This window comes from Armigeres subalbatus, chromosome 3, assembly GCF_024139115.2.
Source record: "Armigeres subalbatus isolate Guangzhou_Male chromosome 3, GZ_Asu_2, whole genome shotgun sequence".
NCBI classification, from domain to species: Eukaryota; Metazoa; Arthropoda; class Insecta; order Diptera; family Culicidae; genus Armigeres; species Armigeres subalbatus.
The window spans coordinates 351,950,672-351,971,401 of NC_085141.1; the positions used below are offsets into that span (position 1 = coordinate 351,950,672).

Below are 20,730 nucleotides of genomic sequence, written 5' to 3' on the forward strand. Positions count from 1 at the left end.
TTTTGTTATGTTGGCTGATAATTCAGCCAAAATGATATCAAGTTTAGTTATCAATATGTCCGATAACAGGATAATAGAGTTTGTTATCAATTAGTTATTCATTTTTGCTCGGGAAGCTGTTACAGTGTTACACCCAGGGTTCGTAATGCTCACTCAATATTAGGAGTAAGGGCTGGTGTCCCCCAAGGCAGCATACTGGGGCCCATATTGTATAACATTTTTACTTCTGACTTACCTGATTTACCACCAGGGTGTCAAAAATCTTTGTTTGCAGATGACACGGGCCTTTCAGCCAAAAGGCGAAGCCTTCGTGTCATTTGTAGTAGATTGCAAAAAAGTTTGGATATTTTCTCCACTTACTTGCAAAAATGGAAAATTTCCCCGAATGCTTCCAAAATGCTTCCAAAACTCAGCTTATAATTTTCCCACATAAGCCGAGAGCTTCTTATTTGAAACCTTCTAGCAGACATATTGTCACTATGCATGGGGTTCGAATTAATTGGTCTAGTGGAATCAAATATTTAGGACTTCTGCTAGATCAAAAATTAACTTTTAAAAATCACATTGAAGGCCTTCAAGCCAAATGTAACAAATATATTAAGTGTCTATCTCCACTTATAAACAGAAAATCAAAACTTTGTCTTAAGAACAAACTTTTGATTTACAAACAAATTTTAGACCTGCCATGTTGTATGCTGTGCCAATATGGACTAGTTGCTGCAATACCAGAAAGAAGGCACTTCAGAGGATTCAAAATAAAATTCTGAAAATGATTCTGAAGTTGCCTCCGTGGTATAGTACCAATGAACTTCATAGAATTTCTATTATTGAGACATTGCAACAAATTTCCAACAAAATAATTTCCAATTTTAGACAAAAATCGTTGCAATCTTCTATTGCAACGATTAACTCCTTGTACCCTTAGTATAAAATAGGTTAAGTTTAGTTTAAGTTGAAAACATTGTAATTCATACATGGTTCAATTCAACCAGAGGAAAAATTCTAACTGCCAGAGGCAATTGAAATGTATTAATAATAACTAAAAAGTAACATAGCAAATAAGGATGATAGTGTTAAGAAAACACGGAACACCTAGTCTAAGAGATGAATGCATGTATTAGATAATTAGCAAATAAAATTAGTTAAAAAAAAAAAAAAAAAAATACTCAATATTAGGAGCACAGAATGTTCCCTCACAAAAAAATTCGGGGAGAAATCGCATTTCGAGAATAAAAAACAGCCTGGAGAGTGATACAAAATTTCGCTTACTTCGATTGCTGCCAAACGTTGGTTTGCTCTTTTTCTTTCATATTCGAGTCTTTTCGTGCCATTATCAATGCCAATGGTAGTCGCTTATGTGGAACAAATAACTTAATGCTTTCATACAGAGAGCGCGTGGTGGTGTGGCTAGAGTAAGCGCATCCCTATGGCTTTTATTGTTACTATTCTGTGTTCGAATCCCGGCGCGGCCATACAATTTTGTTATTCTCGCTTAACTTTCCAAAAGGCCTAAGTAACATTTTTTTCATGAAATAATTTGATCCTACTGCAATCAAAAGCATGAAAGCTTTGGTCATATTGGTCAAGCGAGAATTGTTCTGCGATAAAAGTGATGAAACGAAAAAGGATTTTCATCTAACAGGCAAGATTTTTGTTTATTTTCCAAGACTAATTCTAGAGAAAAGATTGATGGGTGAAAGATGATCCTCAACACAAACAACAACAAAAGATTCTGCCTTGGTCCGAAGAAATGCTTGCTTTGATATTATTGAAACGAAAAGTCGAAACCCTGGTTACACCCCCATACATACGGTCAATTTTCGTCAAACATTGACTCCGCCTCTAGAAATTTAGACAAGTTGGCGCTATGTTTGAACGTATGTAGGGCAGTTTGACGAACCGGGTTGATCAACTTTTTAGCTATTGTATAAGCACAATTTGGTCCTTTTCAGGCCCACCATTTAAATATAATAAAAATACAATTTTTTCGATGATTTTCGCAGAAAATCGCTTCTAATACGTAAAATAAATTTTTCTCATGCTTTATCAAGTATTATTCAAAAAGTATTTTTTATAATGGAAGTTTTAGAGAAAACAGATTGACAAAAACAATCTAACGGGGCTGAGATATTGAACTTTTAGTAATCCTTAAAAACCACAAAATTGTCTAATAGTTATTTCAACAATTTTGACGTTTTTGAAATCATAAATCCGTCCGTCCAACTCAAGGCTAAATAATTTGATATATTCTACTTCTCACACGTGGTTTTGAAAAGTAGTCAGTTTAAATTATGCCAGTTTTGTGATAATTTATCATGATTCTTACATATATTCAACCGGTCAAAGCGATCTTAGCATACTAAAGAACACTAATGGTTTCGATAGTTACTAGTGTGTGCTGTATTTTTAAAATAAGTTTTGTTTATTCAAGGTGTGACATACTCTTTTTCCAAAGGTTGATTCTTTGTTACCAACAAAATATTTTTAAAAATCGGTAGTAGATTTGCTCATTACTCGCTTATTATTAGTTGACATTTTTAAGGACACTCCTCACGGAATCCAAGTTTTAAAGTGCTCGCGTTTTCGGAGGCACACCACTCGATACGGAGGCGGCCCACAACTGTCATTTTTGTTGATTTAGCTTTGCTGCGTCAGCATGCGTGGAAAAATAAAAATGACAGTTGTGCGTTGCTTCCGTATCGAATGGTGTGCCCCCGAAAACGCGAGCATTTTGAAACTTGGATTCCATGAGGAGTGACCTTAAAACAAACATTTCAAAGAAACTGGTTGGTTTGAAAATAAAAATATGCGTTTTCAAAACTTTGGTATATTCACACTTTCCGGATATTGTACTTTGTTCGATTAGTAAAAGCAAATCGTGTCTTTAACAAAACTATGAACCCAGCTGGCCATTTCATCCAAAATACGAGAGCCAATTAAATCAAAACAAAGTTGACATATTCCATAACATACATTATTAAGTAAACTACCAACATGTTAGCCAAATGTATACCCAACCAGGGGATGGCAGATTTTAATACAGTTCTGCATAAGAACCTTACAGAAACTGTATAATAATTGGACACATACAATTCTGTAAGCTTCTTATACAAATATTGTATTAAAATAATACAGATTAGTATTATTTTAATACAATATTTGTATAAAAAGCTTACAGAATTGTATATGCCCAGATTTTATACAATAATTGTCAGATTTGTTTTTTGGGTGTAATTATATTTAGAAACATACATTTGTTTTGGACGGAATTAGAAACTGTGATTCAATCTGGCGAAAATCTTATCACAACTACACGAGAAGTTCGTAAAATGGCGCATGTCAGTGTTACGTCAAGACAACTGGGAATGAATGACAGCATAATTCTACACTCCAAAAATCCATGGCAACCAAGCTTAGCTTGCTTATTATCCCCATGAATTATGTAACTTAATAAATCGCCGAAAATAAATTTAATGCATTCATGTTACACAAAAGCTCACGACTAATATTTCATTCTGCAAATGTACCGCGTATGACAGGCGCTTCAATCTCAGTCAAAACCTCTCTAATAGAAATATGCGCAAATAGTGCCGCCGTTGATTTGATGCGGTTGTGAGTGCAAAAAAACACACAAACATAGTTCAATCTTTACTTTCTAACTGCTATTGGTATTAGTTCTAAGTTTGCTAATAATAGAGTTGTAGTAAATAAGCAAAAAGACAACTCTATTATTAGCAAACTTAGAACTAATACCAATAGCAGTTAGAAAATAAATATTGTACTATGTTTGAGTGTGTCAATAGTTAGTAGTAATGGCTGACTGTTACAAAATAAGTGACTGGAAGATTGTATGTAATTATTTTGTAAAATTCTATGTGTTTTTTAATAATATATGTATTTTTTAGTGTCCGCAGAAGATGGTCGAAAGCCAGTAAATCGACCGAAACGTCCGGACAGTCTGGCAAAGTTTTGTTTTGTCATTTTTCGCCGAAAACAAATCGATGAGAATTCCCACCAGATATATTAAATATATTCTACAAGTATTCTATGTTGTTGAAAATGTGACCCATTGTCATCCCCATTTGACCCATTGTCACCCCCAACAGCAGTTTCTAAAAAGTTCGACCATAAAAATTTTCGATGTTTTAAACCAAAAATGTTCAAACAAATTTTCAACCAACATCAGGCCAATTCCTCAGGACGGTTCCCATGTGCAGCACTTAATCAATGTATGCTTGCAATTTTTAAATTATTACGGGGTTGGAAAACGGGATAGGTCAGTTCTATCACGATCAGAAGTTTACGGGAAAAGATTTTCTAGTACAACATGAAGAGTTCTATTTGAATATATATCAATCACAAACATTCCTAAGTACACAAGAAATCTTGTCCGTAATGATATCTGAACATTCCAACATATTCTGTGACGATCATACTTCTTGGCTACGAATCGCTGCAACCTATAGGCTTTTCAAAATGTAATTAATAAGTCTGAAGTCAGTGATTAGGGTTGGAAACCATAAAAGATTTGGACAAATTTCATGTCATGCAATGGCGGGCATAGAAAAGCTTTCAATTAAGAACTGAGGAAAAGCTAATAAAATGCTTAATTGAAAAGTAAGTAAGTTTCAATATAGAGCCATAGAAGAAGAAGAATATTTTCAAAACTAAATCATATGATTTCCATTGGCTGTTACCAATCCTCAATTGAATCAAAAATCACTCACAGCTGTGGAAATGTTTCAACTGGGAACTAAACTTCCCAGTCAACACCTTTCCAAAGCAAACAAATAAATATTTGGGTGCTTTGAAGTCGAGCTTCCCACATATTGAAACACTTTCCAATTCCCTCACACCGCCACCATTTTTTTTTGCAGTCGATCCTAGCGCACATCAAAGAAAAATTCAAACCCGTGAATGACACGTCGTTCGACAAGTTTTATGTGAGGCATTTGACTGTAAGAAATTCGATTCGACTTGATTTGGGTAGGTGGCACATAAACAAAATCTCTCCGCGCGCCTATCGCCTGTCATCGATGAAATCGGAACAAATCTAAACACCGGCCGCTTGATACTGCATAGGATGTACGTCGTGATGCCTCCTGGGTATGAAAAAAAACTGTCACAAGGTCAGACCCGTTCTGGAAATTGATGGCCGAAGCGTTCGTACACACCGGAAAGGCAAATTTGTCCGCACCGGGTGGGGGGCCAAGCCGGGGCACCATCACGCGGCACTCTGTGCAGCGAAATTGAATAATGAGCGCCCGAATGCGCTACAAGTAGGCGACTACCTACTAGGAACTGTGGGGAGGTCGAGCAGTCGAAGGCAATTAGGGCGAATCAATTAGAAAATAATTCGTTTCGGAGCGCACGATGGCCCAGCCCGTCGATACGGTCGCATTGCTATCGATCGGTGGCACCGTGAACGGCAAGTCCGGTTAGCAAGCAATGGAAAACTAAGTACTGGAAAGATTGTAATTGAATTCATCAATATCCGCGCTGACCGATGCGATGGTGGCCGAGTGCTGCGAGACAGCACAGGCCGCGAGCACGGCAGATCGACGGAAAGAACGGACAGCACTATCAATCGTTGTTGTGTTTGTGGACAGATAGTTGGGATGTGTGTATCTGTCAATAATGTGGATATGTGTACAAACATTTTTCAATATGAAATGATAAATATTTTGCAGTGTAAGCAAAATGATTGGTTCAATTATATTTAAATTGGCGCTTTTTAGGAACGATGAAGAGTAAATATTTGCAGTCGATGAATCATAACTATCGCTGTACTCGAATGCGTAACAACGTCATTTAAGCAATACCAAAATAGATCAATAAATCGCATAAATAGGTCGCATTCAGTTGATTCACAAGTCCGGCATGATAAGCCAGTTTACATATTGATACCAACCGGGACGAGTGCCTCTTACCCTTCCTGCGTTATCACGAAGGTAACAGATTCGGCATCCTGGCACAACATTTATAAGATTCTAAAAAAAATCAACTCACTGAGCTCGCCGGAACTTCGTTCAATTGAGAAGCTTGTAAAACACTTATGATTTTGGAGAATGGGCTGGCTTTCAAGATACAGTGGTTAAAAATAGAGTCCTGTAAGAAGTAGAGTCCTTATTATAGCCACTATAGGTAAAAGTATCAATAGAAGTCAGCCCCACCGTTCCCCAAACATAATTGACTGATATCTAGGGCAAAGTGAAAGTATTTGGTTTTGCACAACAATATTTGAAGATCATATCAATCCTTAAAATACTCGGGCTGAATATCTCTGAAATAAAGGCAAAACAATCACAAAGCCTCGGAACGTACAGATTACTGTACTGTAATATTGTGCTTTGCAACAAAACGACAACTTTTGTGATCATTTTCCAAAGCTCTCATAGATGTAAAAAAATTATTCGCAGTACAAATAGCACGTGCTATAAAAGCATTCATCGCCACAATCCACCACGTGGATGTCGAATTTTTAAAAATATCAAAGTAGCTTTTCTCCTGGAGGTATGTTTTTTATAGGCGACAATCTGGCGCTCATTTTTTGTTGTGATTAAAAATAAGCGGAGCAGTAGATTTTTTTATGTGCGGTACAGTATCTCATTTTCAATACGAAATCTATTGCAATGTTCACATATCTGCCCCTTTCAATCTCTTTAGAATCGCGAAGGATTTAATGCATGCTACAAAAAACACTAAAAAAATCTGTAACTGAGCATAATCATGTGCATTACCACGTTCAACTCAGTGGATTGAAGGAATACGATAAATTTATTGACTAGCAATTATTGATCGCATACAAAGAAGTTTTTAAAACTCTTTTCAAAAATTCTAGAAGCAATTTAATTAAAAACGGTAAGCAGTACGGGGTTGGACTTTTCTTCTACTGTATAACAACCACAATATTCCTATTCGAAATTTTATTTTGTGATATAACACTTAATACACAGTAGAAGAAAAGTCCAACCCCGTACTGCTTACCTTTTTTAATTAAATTGCTTCTAGAATTTTTGAGAAGAGTTTTAAAAAATTCTTCGTATGGTTTCCCGTGGAGATTTTTTCGATTATCATCTTTCTGCTTCTTCTTCTTCATGCAACATCAAAGCGCCAATATCTATTAAAATAATTCAGAAATATTTATTTTAAAACAAAGCACAACATCCTTTGATGACTGAATTTTATGCGAAATTGATCAAAGAACCCACGATACTTGTATTTGGTCTCCCAAGAATCCCGAGATAAAAAAGGCGCTTTGCATTCTGTCTTATTACAATCACGATTTTTACCTGATACGTTTTCAAAAGTACGTTCCGGTTAAGACCATATTTCTTAAAGAAAATAAGTGAGCGGGAGGGGACACAGCCAGCGAACCGAGGGGTATAAAACTTTCTCGAATGAAACTGGAAATTGCACTTGAGTATCACAAACCTCACTGAAGCTCAAATAACTGCATTTTAAATCAAAATTGACATTCGGAATTGTTTTGCTACGGCTGGATTCAGAGTTCACAACAAGTGAAGCGAAGATCATCAAATTATTTATAATGTAACTAGCCAAGCGGTTGTAAATCACATTAGGAGCTTAAAGAATGTCATTACAATAGACATCTACCTTCTGAAATTGTGATCATTTTTAGGGTTCACCTAGCCTAGAGTTCACCTAGAGTTCAAACCTAGCCAAAGAACTACTCAAAGTTACATTATTAGATCAAACAATAACATTTCCAATTGAAAATAAACTTCTGACATTTTTACCATGGCTGGAATCAGCGGTCACGATAAGTCAATGAGTGAAGTGGCTGAAGATGGCTGGATTCGATTCGCTGTCCGGCCTATGCCATTTGAATAAAACATAACTTTTTGAAATGTTTGCCACAGTCGAATTCAGGGGTCACAACGGATGGAGATCGTGTTATACGATCATGATATACGAATGCAAAAATGAAAACTTGGCTTTGAAACCTCACAAATAATAACTGTGGAAGTGCTTGAATAAACGCCAAGCTGCGACGCAGCAAGGTCCCAGTGGGAAATATTATACCAATAAGATAAACGGATGGAGAAAGATTCAGAAAATCATAAACAGTTATGCGGCAAAGGGCCGTTTGGCCAAAAGTTATCCGGTCGAAAGCCATTTCGCCATGGGCCACCGAAAGTTATTTGTTATTAGGCCGGGACCCAACTGATCAAAATTCATTTGACCGAAAATGTCATTAAGCCGAAACGGACATACGTTCGACAATGTCAATCGGCGAATTGATCATTTGGTCAAACATTTCGTTTGGCCGAAAAAGTCGTTTGGCTGAACAGCAGACCATTTAGTCGAAAATGTAATTTGACCGAAAATATATCGTTTCGTCTCACTTTTCACTCCTTACTCTTCATTTCTCACTCCCAATCCTTCATTTCTCACTTTTTACTTCCCTATTTTCACTGTGAAAATTGAGAAATGCAAAAAAAAAGAAGTTACAAATACTACGGTAACAAGTGAGAAGTAAAATGTTATAACTTATCATATATAACTTTTAATGAGAAGTGAGACGTATTACTTCGAACTACTCATTTCTCGGTTCGCAATTCGCATTCCTCACGTTACACAGCAAGAGGTGAGAAATGAGCAGTGAGAAGTTAGAAGTGAGACGATTCACTTCTCACTTTTATTTCTCACTATTAATTTGTCACTTCTCAGTTTTCACAGTGAGAAAAGAAGAGTGAGCGTGAGAAGTAAAACGTTTCACTTCTTACTTCTCGATCTCCACTTCTGATTCTTTACTTCTCTCTTCTCAAATATCATTAACCACTTTACACATTTCACATTCACTGTTGTTCGACCAAACGACATTTCCGGCCAAATGACTTCTGCCAAACAACCATTTTAGCTAAATTTCCTATTCGGTCAAACAATATTTTCGAGAAATAAAAACAACTTCGGCAATATGGCCTGTAGGGCCAAACGACATTTTCGGCCATATGACCTGTTTGGTCAAATGGCCCTTGTCGTCATTTCAAACCATTTCGTCCAAACAGAACTTTTAGCCAAATATTCAGCCATACGACTTTGTTGGCCTAAGGTACATTTCTGTGAAACGACTTCGGTCCAGATGGGTTTTGGTCTAGTGGTTTGTTTGGCCAAACGGCATTTTCTTCCAAACAACTTTCGGCCTAGTGTCCCTAGTCCAAATGGCTTTTGGTCGACTGTCTTTCGGCCAAACGGCCCTTCTCCCTTTCTGAAAAACGACCATTTCGGCCAAACGGCATTTTCAGCCAAATGACCTGTTGAACTCATCATTTTGTTCCATTTCGGGAATGGAGAAGATGAGAGATTAAGTTATATTCCGTTTTTATCACTCCCTGGGGAATTGTGGGGTGATGAAATATGCAATCTACCTGATCAAAACAGAATGTTAAATAATATGTCACAAATATGATTCTTGACTAAAATCCAGAGTCTACAGATTCGGAAGCCTCCATTTGAGAGACATGAAGACTTTTTTCCCGAAAATTGGAAGCATCCTTCAACGCTTCTTGAAAACTGAAAAAAACAAGCAGCTCAGAGGACTCTTTTCAAAAGTTTCGGAATCCTTTTTTCAATAAATTCGGAGGCCTCCTTTCAAGTGACCCGGAAGCCTCATTTTATGAGTTTCGAAAACTTTCTTTCAAGAGGCCTTATTTTAACCTTTTTTCTTTGTAAAGTCTCGAAAGCATCTTTTCAAGGGGCTCGGAAGGCTCGGAAGCCTTCTTTTGAAAGGCTCTGAAGTTTACTTTCAAGAGGCTTGGAAACATCCTTTCTAGAGGCCCGGAAGTCTTATTTTAAGCTTCTTTTTCTTTTCTCCTTCTTTTAAAAAGCTCGGAAAGCTCTTTTCGAAGGCTCGGAAGCCCTCCCTTAAAAAGGCTCAGAATTCTTCTTTCAAGAGGCTTGGAACCGTACTCTCGAAAGCCTCAGAAGCGTCCTTTCAAGATACTCAGAAGTCTCAAGTGGCTCAGAATCCTCTTTTGAAGTGGTTTGGAAGCATTCTTTTCATTCAAAAGGCGCGGAAGGTTCTTTTAAAAAAGCTCGGAAGGCTTCTTCCAAGAGGATCGGAATCTCCCGAACGGAAGACTCCCTAGTAGCACAAATCTTACTGCTTTGGTTACAGCAGCACTTATGTGACTAGTTTTGGTCGTATATGAGTTACATAAACTCGTGTATGACAAGTGTGCTACTCGGGCTCTTTTAAAAAGCTCGAAAGCCTTCTTTCAAGATGTTCGAAAGCCTCCTTTCAACAGGCTTGGAAGACTCTTTTAAAAAGGCTTGGAAGGCTACTTTCAAGAGGCTCGGAAGCCTCCTTTTAAAAGTCTTAAAGCCTTCCTTTAAGAGGCTCGGATTTTTTCTTCAAGAGTCGTGGAAGCGTCCATTCAAGATACTCCAATGCCTCTTTTTAAGTGGCTAAAAAGCCACCATTCAAGAGGCTCGGAAGACTCAAAAGTGTTTATTAAAGATACTCCGAAGCCTCCTTTCAGGGGGCTCAAAAGCCGCCATTCAATAAGCTCGGAAGACTCTTTTCAAGAAGCTTGGAAGCCTCCTTTCAAGAGCTCGAAAACCTCCCTCGGAATTCTTTTTTTAAGAGGCTGGGCCGCGTATTTTCAAGTGGCTCGGAAGCCTTCCACAAAATAGCTCGTAAGGTCTTTCAAGAGGTTCTGAAGCCTACTTTCAAGACGCTCAGAAGCCTTCTTTCTAGAGGCTCGAAACCCTCTCTTCAAAGGGCACGGAATTCTTTTTCCAAGAGGCTTGGAAGCATACTTTCAAGCAACTCAGTGTCCTTTCAAGATGCTAGGAAGCCTACTTTTAAGTGGCTCTAAAACCGCCTTTCAAGATACTCGGGAGCCTTTCTTTAAGAGGCTCGGAAGGTTCTCTCGGAAGAGACGCGGAATACAAGTTTCAAGAGGTTCGGAAACCTTCAATAGTCAAAAAAGTTCTGTAGGATGCTCGATGTATGAACTTAATTTGAATTGGGAAGTTTCAAAGAAAATGAAAATTTCAGAAAAGTTTATAGAGACCAATTATTCCGTTAGGTTTCAGATCCATTTTCCATATATCTTAAGAGTTAGGATTATTTTCATTTACAGCAAAAAATCATAGGGGGTACCTCAATTAATGCAAAAGTTCGAAGGGGTACCTCTCAAGAAAAAGGTTAAGAATCGCTGATTTAGGTCAATGTTTTGAAAATGGACATGGTTCCGGAGATATTGATAGGAGGATCGAGCCGGAAACACGTCCTTCGACATGTCAAACTACATGATTTTGCAATGTCGAGGGTATATGTTCTGAAGGACTTGGTCCATCCGATCACATTCTGAGACATCCTGGAATGCTAGTTCCCTGGAATAAGTGGCCATTTTTTGATCAATTCTGAAACCTGGCTTGCGACGATTAAAACTTCATGATTTTACCAGGTTTCAAAATTGATCAAAAAGTGGCCACTTGTTCCAGGGAACTAGCATTCCAGGATGTCTCAGAATGTGATCATACGGACCAAATAGCAAATTTGTTTGAAAGAAGTTTTCGGCCCATGAAAATCAAATTAATTGATTCTGGCTTGTGTATTGAGAATGGCCAGGGTAGTTAATAAATAATCCCTCTGTTTTGGCTTTTCTGGTCATAGAGTTAAAAAAAACTGCTTGCTTACGTAATATGTGTACGACCCCATTGCGTACAAGTTCCGATAGCCGTGAGTGTTCCTATATTTGCGGTAGTGTTATTTTTACACCATCTACGTATCAAACGCAGCAACCCATTTAGTCTATCAATTTGGTTGAGATGTGCATCAAAATCGGTAAAGTATCACTGAAATACCTTATCTTTTTCTCTGCTTTGCACCTATAGTTGCGGTAGTGTTCCTATACTCGCAAGTCCCATATGAAAACAATGGGATTTGCAACTATAGGAACACAAATTAAAAAATACCGCACCTATAGAAGCACTGTACCAAAATTGGAGATATCATTTTAGGTAACAATGTTGGATTTTGCTACGATTGGATCACTCTTCGTTCGAAATAGCTTACGAATGCACACTCAAGATAAGCGTAATCAAGTACACATTTGGAATAGGCGAAGAAATAGTGGCTAAACTTGCTTAGTTCCTCCACCTATGGGGTCTTTTACCTTACAGTTGAAAGTTTTCTTCATTCCTGCTTCGGATATCTATTCTGACTATCGAGTAACCCAGATATGGATTATATTAATAGACCAAATGAACCGTCTGTTTGAGAAACTGCATACCTATGTAACATTTTTGGCCAAAGTGAGTTTTTTTTTATATATCCTGAATCCTCGTCTAAAAATATGTATTCTGACAAAAAATACGAAAAAAATTTTTGTTCAGGAATGTATGAAAAAATTTCGTTTTTGAGAAACTACATATGTTAACGTACTTTGAAGAGCAATTGTGAAGTAATGCTTTCTTTTTTGCACTGAAAGTGCCCCAGGGTGTTGAGTTTTGGCAAAACTATTGATCTGTATCGAAGAAATCGAAAGATTCGGTGCAAATTTGTTCAAAAACAGTGCTTGTTGTTTTCTCGAAATAGTGTAAAATGAACTTAGGCAGTTTCTCAAACAAATGATTCAAATGATGTATCAGAAGTCCTCCAAATAATCCACACCAATTCCAGAGTTGGATTTCTCTTGATCCGAATAGGACCGATGTCCATTTCGCCACCAACCAACCCACTCTAGGTTTTTTTTTTGTTGATTCAACTCCTTCCAGTAGTTTCATATAGACTTTAGATACATACCAGTTCACTGTTATTTAAAGCATTTTTAAACTATTAGTAACAACAAATCTCAAATATTGCACATTTTATTTTCCTTAGTAAAGAAGGCGCTCCAGCACCCCCCAATCAAGGTTTCGACAAGAAGACAGACATACATACAGGGTGTCGACTCAAATCTGAGAATGAAATTCCCTGACTTTCCCTGACTTTCCAGACCATTCCTTGAAAAATTCCAGGTATGAAACATGTTTTTTTTTCAAATCCTAGAAGCGTATGAATATCTCTGCATGTATAAATCCTTGAAGTCCATATGAGTTCCTGACCCAAGTAACATTCTAAGTTTTATAACGCTCTTGAAAACCATAATTTACTCTACAAGAGTGTTACAAAACCAGCATAAAACCAAAATGTTACTAGGGGAGCTACTGGAAGCCTAATCACTTCTAGAAATAGAACATTAAGGATTTGTAGAATACCGTAGGCAATTCAGGTCATTAACAAATATTCAAGTACGCAGAACTCCTGAAAGATTTTCATAATTCACTTCTTTCCGAAATTCGCTCAAATAATGTTTAAGTTTTCTGGTGCCTACAATCACCATTGAGAATTTTCAGTCGCAATAGACCTCCAATACTACTGATAGATTTCTTCAAATCGTAGAAGTTTTCATTAGCTTTCTGAAAATTTGTATGAAATCTTGTATCTTTTGACACTCTATCCAAACAATCATGAAAGCTTCTAGAAAACCTTCTATTCCGTTAAAAAATCTTATGGATTGGATATTTTCGTGAACATCGAGGAACCTTCATTAGCTCTCAAGTACACTTACGGAATAAGAATTCTTATTCACTCTCTGTGGAGTATATGGACTTCTAAAAATAGTTAAGGACTGCTTGAAATCTTCCAGATAATCAAGAATGCAATCCCTACAAGCTCACATAAATCTATGCACCACTTATAGTATGCCCAGCAAAACATTCTAACCACTGCACTGCCCTTCTACGCATAATTGTCCCAAGTTAGTTTTTGTGGATGTTGACTTTTTACCATAGAACAATTTATGTTGACGTATATTTTTTGAAAATTTTCACAGATATCGAACTTTGTTCGGAAAATCATTGAAAACAACATCAAGTTCATTTGTCCCATTGCTTAATTTCTACGCATAATTGTCTCGCGGTGATTAAATTCATTATAGGGCACTGCACGGACTGCTTTGTCTCTTTTTCACTGCAAAGAAATTAGAAAACAACAAGGCCAGTAAACGTCAAATTTCATGAAGAACGAAAGAGAAAGAGATTCGTCCGTGCAGTTCCCTATTATGGCAGATTTGGTTATTGTGTGGTGCAACGCTCATTGGAATAGTATTTTCCGTTTAGAACTTCCAAACTTATTCTGTTCCAGTGACTAATGGGGGCGATCAGAAAAATGCATGATGAAGCATGGAGAGACATCTATCAATCGCAGTTGTCATTTATGGAATCATGCAGCGGGGCTGGTATGCATAGAAACCGCCGAACAAGGGCTATATCTCTCGTCATAACTGTCCCGCAAAACTGTTTTCATGATCATGGTCGCAAATTCTATTCGTGGGTGAAAAATTATGTTTTTCATTCACTGTCATAGTCACTGACTGATATTAGCAGTAGTCAGCAATTTAAATCTATCAAGATATATCGCATTGAATGAAATTTTCCCATATCATAAGTACATCAAACTAATTTTATAAGGAATGACTCTCGAATGATTAAGTATTCGAACGAACTCTCAGAGCTTCTTTTGTTTGATGGGAACATGACTCAAACGCTACTAATAAGGAAAAACTGCAAAAAAAAATCAAAACGACTCCGACACAAAACCACTAAAACTAAATAATCTAAAATATTAAATGGGACTTAAAAAAACTATTTGGATCAGGTCTCAACAGTGACCATTTAAGCAACGTGACTTTAGGACCTCTGTTATTGCTTAGATTACCATGGGGAACACGAAAAGGGCTCGTAGTAGACTTTTAGTCTAGAGATTACCAACGGCCACATAAAAAATAAACTTCATAGCTTGACGGTGGAGGTGGTTGTCGACTATAACTGCCTCGGTGTATTGTTTATCGGCTATGCAGTCTGATGACCAGCTAAAACGATATATTAATTCTGATCCGACGTTTGGTTCTTTTTCAATGGATTAGAATTGGTTCAGAGTTTTATTGTCATAAGTGTCCTTAGTTTAGTATATTGCTTGAATTTAAAAAAAAATCACTATAAATTTTCAATATTAGGTTTTGTGATTTTTTTCCCTGACCCCAATCAAAATTCCCTGACTTTCCCTGACATTCCAGGTCCAAAATGAAATTCCCTGACTTTCCCTGACTTTCCAGGGTTTTCCAGGTAGTCGACACCCTGTACATAGTAATTAATAATCACTCCGGGTGGCTTAATACCAGTATATAGGCAATTAACTTTGAATGAACTGAATAAGACTTGTTTGCTTTATTATTTACAAGAATAGAAAGAAGGACCAAATATTTCAAAAATTACAAATTCAGGTCAAAGACGTGAATAAAACTGGGTCGTGATAAAATCGGGTCAACACTGTGATTCCATCAATTACTTCCACCACAACTCGACCAGAAAGTTGATTCAATCGTCGTCAATTATTCTATCAGCCGTGCTTCGAATCCCCTCGACGACATGCAAAGCCCACATTGTCACTTATTTTCGAGCCCGAATCAATCAAAATCGAAAATAAACCAAAACCCTCGAGATGTAATGCTTACGATAATAATAGAAATCGCACTGCGAGCACAGACACTTCAATTCGAACCAAAATTACCACCCCTCCCTTTTCAGATGTGGTGCGCGATGACGCAAACGACGTCACTAAAATTCAAGCGACCGTGAGTCCCTTTGAGAATAACATCAATCCAACGTCAACTTGATTTTTGAATGCTTTGCTGTTTGATGGCGCTTCTAGTCTTATACATACGTCCATTCACGTGCTACTGTTTGTGGTGATTACATAGCTTTAGGGTGTCCAAAAATTCAAAAAGGGTAAAACGTTAGGAAAGTGAATTAACCGTTTGAAAATTTAGTAGGAGTGAACAACTAGGATTTGGTCCCAGTAGAAATCAAATTTTAGCGCTATGAACGGTTGAGAAAACCACATTTTTTTCAATTTGCATTGTTTTGCTCGAACACCCTAAACATCCTTCCCAATGCCAATAAACACAGACTTGCAATTGAAGAGTTGTCGCTTTTCAACCACATTTTACCACACGAGTGTCCCCCACGACGATGGTTACTTCCTTGTACTAACGCGAGCACCAAAGCTATACGTGATTGTTGGCAATCCTCAGCTCGACTAGTTTTCCTTTCAATCCGTACACACTTCCTCGTCGTCGGTCTATGTGATTCCGTTTACGGTTGAGTTGCATTACTATTTGGTGCTGCCTCGGCACACGGCGATGGGAGTGCTCCGAAACCAATTATTGCGCGATTTATATGTATCACACGCATCAATAAAAAGATTGTAGACAACAGGGTGGATGACAGTGATTACGCGCTTTGCATAACTTTCTCCATTCCATCCGGCTTTGATCATAGAGCTGCTCCATCATCCAACCCAACCGAGCCAAATTCCTGTTTTCTATGTTTCTCTGTTTTGCTTTATCACTTCTCTTCCGCAACTATAGCATTATAGCATGGCAGCAGCATGAAGGTATTGCTTGTTTACATTTTTACGTGAACTATTTATAACTAAACACTCCGAGGCACCACGACCAGCATGATTCATCGGAAAATACCACACAACGAGGAACGAGCCCCCGTGCATTCTTCACATTTAGCATTCTTATCAATCTTCTTCAGCCTTCTCGAAGCGTTATCACCATCACTCAGGCAGCCCGCATCATCTGGAGGATTTCCCACGCTTCAACCGTACGTACACCACCCCCTTAGTAACCAATCGATTTTTGTTACCTTTCAGGAATCACTCAAACTTTCATCCTTTCTCGAGTCACGAGCTCTTCAAAGTCCCATCTTCCCCTGATGACACAATTGGCGCGAAAATACTCTTCTAATGCTCTCCAGTCCGCCGCATTCAGAACTATCAAAGGATCCCACAAAAGCCAAGCAACCCCCAAAACGTCCAGCAGCTGGGAGCTATACTCTCAACAGTAGATTCCGTCCTGAAGAGCCTACAGAGACACTCTCCGCAACGTCACGCGCGCTCGTACACCGGAACGATTCGTCGAAGCTTCCGATCAGAATGACTCCCGGTGGACAACTAGTATCGGGTCGGATGAACAGCAACGCTGATACCCTCTGCTAGCCCAAAACCAAGCTTCATGCTGCACATTGACGACGACGCGACGCTGACGCCACGTTTTACGTCGAAAAAAAAAAACAAAACGATGAGAACGACGGACGGCGGCGCGACGCACCAATACCACACTTCCGTGGTTCACGCCCTGTTCAATGTGTGATGATGATGCGATGAGGGTGAACCAGCGCCTATCCAACGTCGTCGTCGTCGCCGTAGTATAGTTGACGACGAGCGGACTATTTTGATGCTAGCAGTAGCAGTATAGGATGTAGGATCGTTATTGTTGTTGCTACGCCTCGATGAACTTACACCTCGCGCGGCAGATTTCGGTCAGAGACTTCCCGCACACTTACTCGGTACTGTCGTTTGAACTGAAAGGCTATCATATCGCATAACAACTCAAGTCTGGCTGCAAAGTTGGTTGATACTAGGATTTTCCCTACAACTAAAGGTAAGTTTTGAGCGAATAAAGAAAAAATCAAACACTTAAAAATGCTGGCTATAACTATTTTTACGTTTTGCTTTATTTTTCTAGCTTTTTTCTATTTTCTCGGCAATCTTTTACCCTCATTCAATTACTTGAACAAATAATTTTGATTTACGAAGTGATCGGTATACTGCCCATGATCGCCTATTTGTAACATTTAAGATGAGAAACTATAAGTGTGTTAAGTTACTTAGCTTCAATTATTTTATTTATTTTTTAATCTTTCATTGGACATTATTTAGAACTCAATTTTCTATTCTGAAATTCTCAACATTTTTACTAAACTCTTGATTATAAAAAGATATCTCCGAATATTTTTTTTTTCCTATTTATAAAAGAATCTGAAAATAAAATCAAAATTAGTTTTGAAAGGCTTTTCGTGTTGTGCAAATACTAAATAAAACAGGGGCCTTTCACAAATTACGTAACGCCAAAGTGGGAGGGAGGGGGTCAAGCCAAGCGTCACGATCCATACAAAAAAATTAAATCTTCCATACAAATAGTGTTTCGAGGGGGAAGGTGGGAGTCAAAAATCACCAAATTTTGCGATACGTAATTTTAGAAAGAACCCACAGACTTTACAAAATTGTCGGAATCACATCACTGTTAGGTGATTTTTCCATAGGTGCTGTTTTTGTTTGCATAGAAATATCGACGTCGATTTATTAAACTTCCGATGCTTGACGACGGCGCTTTTTAAATTATGATTCTCACTTTTTAGTTGTTATGAATCATATGTGAGAAAAACCATTCGGTGGAAATTCCTATTAAATGTAGATATTTCTGTTCCTAAATTATTTCATTTACTATTCTACTAATCAAAATATCTTACAGTAACACCTTTACGTAAAATTTCCTTCTGCCTTTTGGCGCTTGTGTTCAATGTTGTTGGTAATGACCAAGCGACTGTGGACAGCGATGGATGCGATTTAACATGCTGTCGAGTTTTTCCTTACCACTACCAAAACGACAGTGAACACGTTTTGCGTTACAGCGTGGTATTGAGGGGAAAATAAATTCAGCTAATCGACTGTGTTAGTGACGTTAAGCCACGGATACACTTATTTTAAGTGGAGATGTTCCAAAATTCAGCAAGATGGTTTTGTAAGATTTTTTTTCTTCGTTTGAAAAGGCATTACATTTTAGAACCTCAGTCATTCTAGTCAAAATATAAAGGAAATCGATTTTATTTTGTTTTCGGTTCCCTTTTCCAAATCAATGTAAAGTTTTTTTTTTAAATATCCCAAAATTGAAAAAAAAATTATCCACTGACGTATGACTACGTAGATAAGTAGAACCCGTCAATTCTAAAAATTAACAAGACTGACTACACATCATATTTATATTCTACTCAAAACAACTTGTAGTTATTTGTTCATATCCTTAGCGTTGAAACATTTCATAAAAAAATTTAGTAAAAGCGATATTGTGAGATATTTTCAATACGTTGAAGACCACTCTCCCCTACCATTTACCCCACCAATCAATTGCGTAATTGAACTTTTGTCTTAAATTAATTAATTGTATCAGTGTAAATTGTTAGAGGGGAGTACCATCATGCGATAATTAACTGATTGTGGTAAAAAAAATTGTGTTTAAGAACAGAGCACAAATCAATAGTTTACTGTTGGAAATTATTAGATATCAATAGTGATTTCGAATCTAAGATAAATTTGCAATCGATTGATTCATGACAAAGTCATGAAAATCCTAATCCTCCAAAACCTTCCTTTTCGAGACAATCTCATTTTTATCAATATTCGAAAACAAAGACGTGGTCCTGCGTCAAAAGAGTTTTGTAATTCAAAACGTAAAAATGTATGCAATTACTACTTTATAATTTTCACCAAAAACATGACTATTTGTAATCGATGGAAGCTATGCCAAGCTTTTATTTTGAGCATTCCTACAATCCATGCGTTATACTTCAAACCCTCAGTTATCTAACGCTTGCAACGCTGCAAACGTGTGCCTGATGCTAAACTCATAGCTAAATGTAACGTAGGAAGCAGTATCTCAGCTGCCGTCGGTGTTACTGCCTATGCCACCACACGGTGCGGTGGTGGTGCATATTTTCAAATACCCCATCACGCTTTGGTTAGCCGATCGCCTACCACCCACTCAGCTAGCCTGTGAGACAAGTTCGTGACATTCCAGTTAACTCCTTTCAAGGTTCATTTGATTTTTTTATAATCGCTGTTCATAATAGACTTTTAAAAAAATTTGAATAGTGCAAAATCGTTCAAAACAACTATGTAGAGATGGTTCCAATAATTATGATTGACTCATGACAGAAGGTGAATTTTAAAATGGGTTGTATGATGGTCATATATTGAAGTATTTTACCTACAACTTTGTTGAACTGTTCGTTGTATTAATTCCGCTAGATACGGAGCCAAAGCGCCAGTTACACTTACTAATACATTATGGTTAAAATTGATTATCATTTTGTGCATCAAGTTAAGTAAAAAATTACGCACATAATGTCAACCATAGAACACATTTTGAAGTTTGGCCTCTGTAATGAGTTATTCGTTAATGATTCAAATTCTTACTAAATGATCGGAACCATATTTGCAACTACAAAAAGGTTTTGCAAAGATTTTTTTTATCATTACATTTATATAAGATAAGCATTTAATCAGTTTTATTGGAAATTATTGGAAACTTTGTTCTGTTTATAAATAATACCGAATCACGAAAAAATATTTTTTTATTAATTTTTGGAGCATGCTCGATCTGCTGTGATCCATATGACTGTCCCATACTAGCTTGTTTTTTCATCTGAATGGGATAGTTGCTGTTATGGGCAGTACCTGAAAATGAAAATTGCATATGAAAAAATCCCTTAATGCAAATCTCATGTACCATGCGTCTCCACAATCATTTAGAAAAAAATAGAGCTTTTTTCGTGCGATGACTACTCTTGACATTAGATGATCTAATACAATGCCATTTGATTCCACCAAAAATAATTGTAACTTCACAAATAATATTACGACCTCAACAGCAAGGCCGCTTTGAATGCTTCATTACAGTCTGTGTACTCCGCAACAACTGGATCGACGTTCCCTCACCACCAGGGATTGTAATTCTCGCTCTATGTCACGATGCTTACTCACGCAGACTTTCGGCGAGCAATTGTTTTGCGGGAAAGGAAAAAAAT

General features: G+C 37.5%; 1 protein-coding gene across 6 annotated transcripts in view; it reads right to left on the reverse strand.

The window, feature by feature from the left end:
* The window catches only part of LOC134226060 (ral guanine nucleotide dissociation stimulator-like 1), a 230,919-nt gene that overhangs the window by 63,243 nt on the left and 146,946 nt on the right, over positions 1 to 20,730 (reverse strand). For 5 of the 6 annotated variants that reach the window (XM_062706576.1, XM_062706577.1, XM_062706575.1 and 2 more), the window contains exon 1: positions 16,732 to 17,036. The exons of the other annotated variant lie outside the window; for it this stretch is intronic. The gene's annotated coding sequence lies outside the window, so the exon portion shown is untranslated. Of the gene's footprint in view, positions 1 to 16,731; positions 17,037 to 20,730 lie in introns of those variants that run through there. 6 annotated transcript variants of the gene reach the window in all.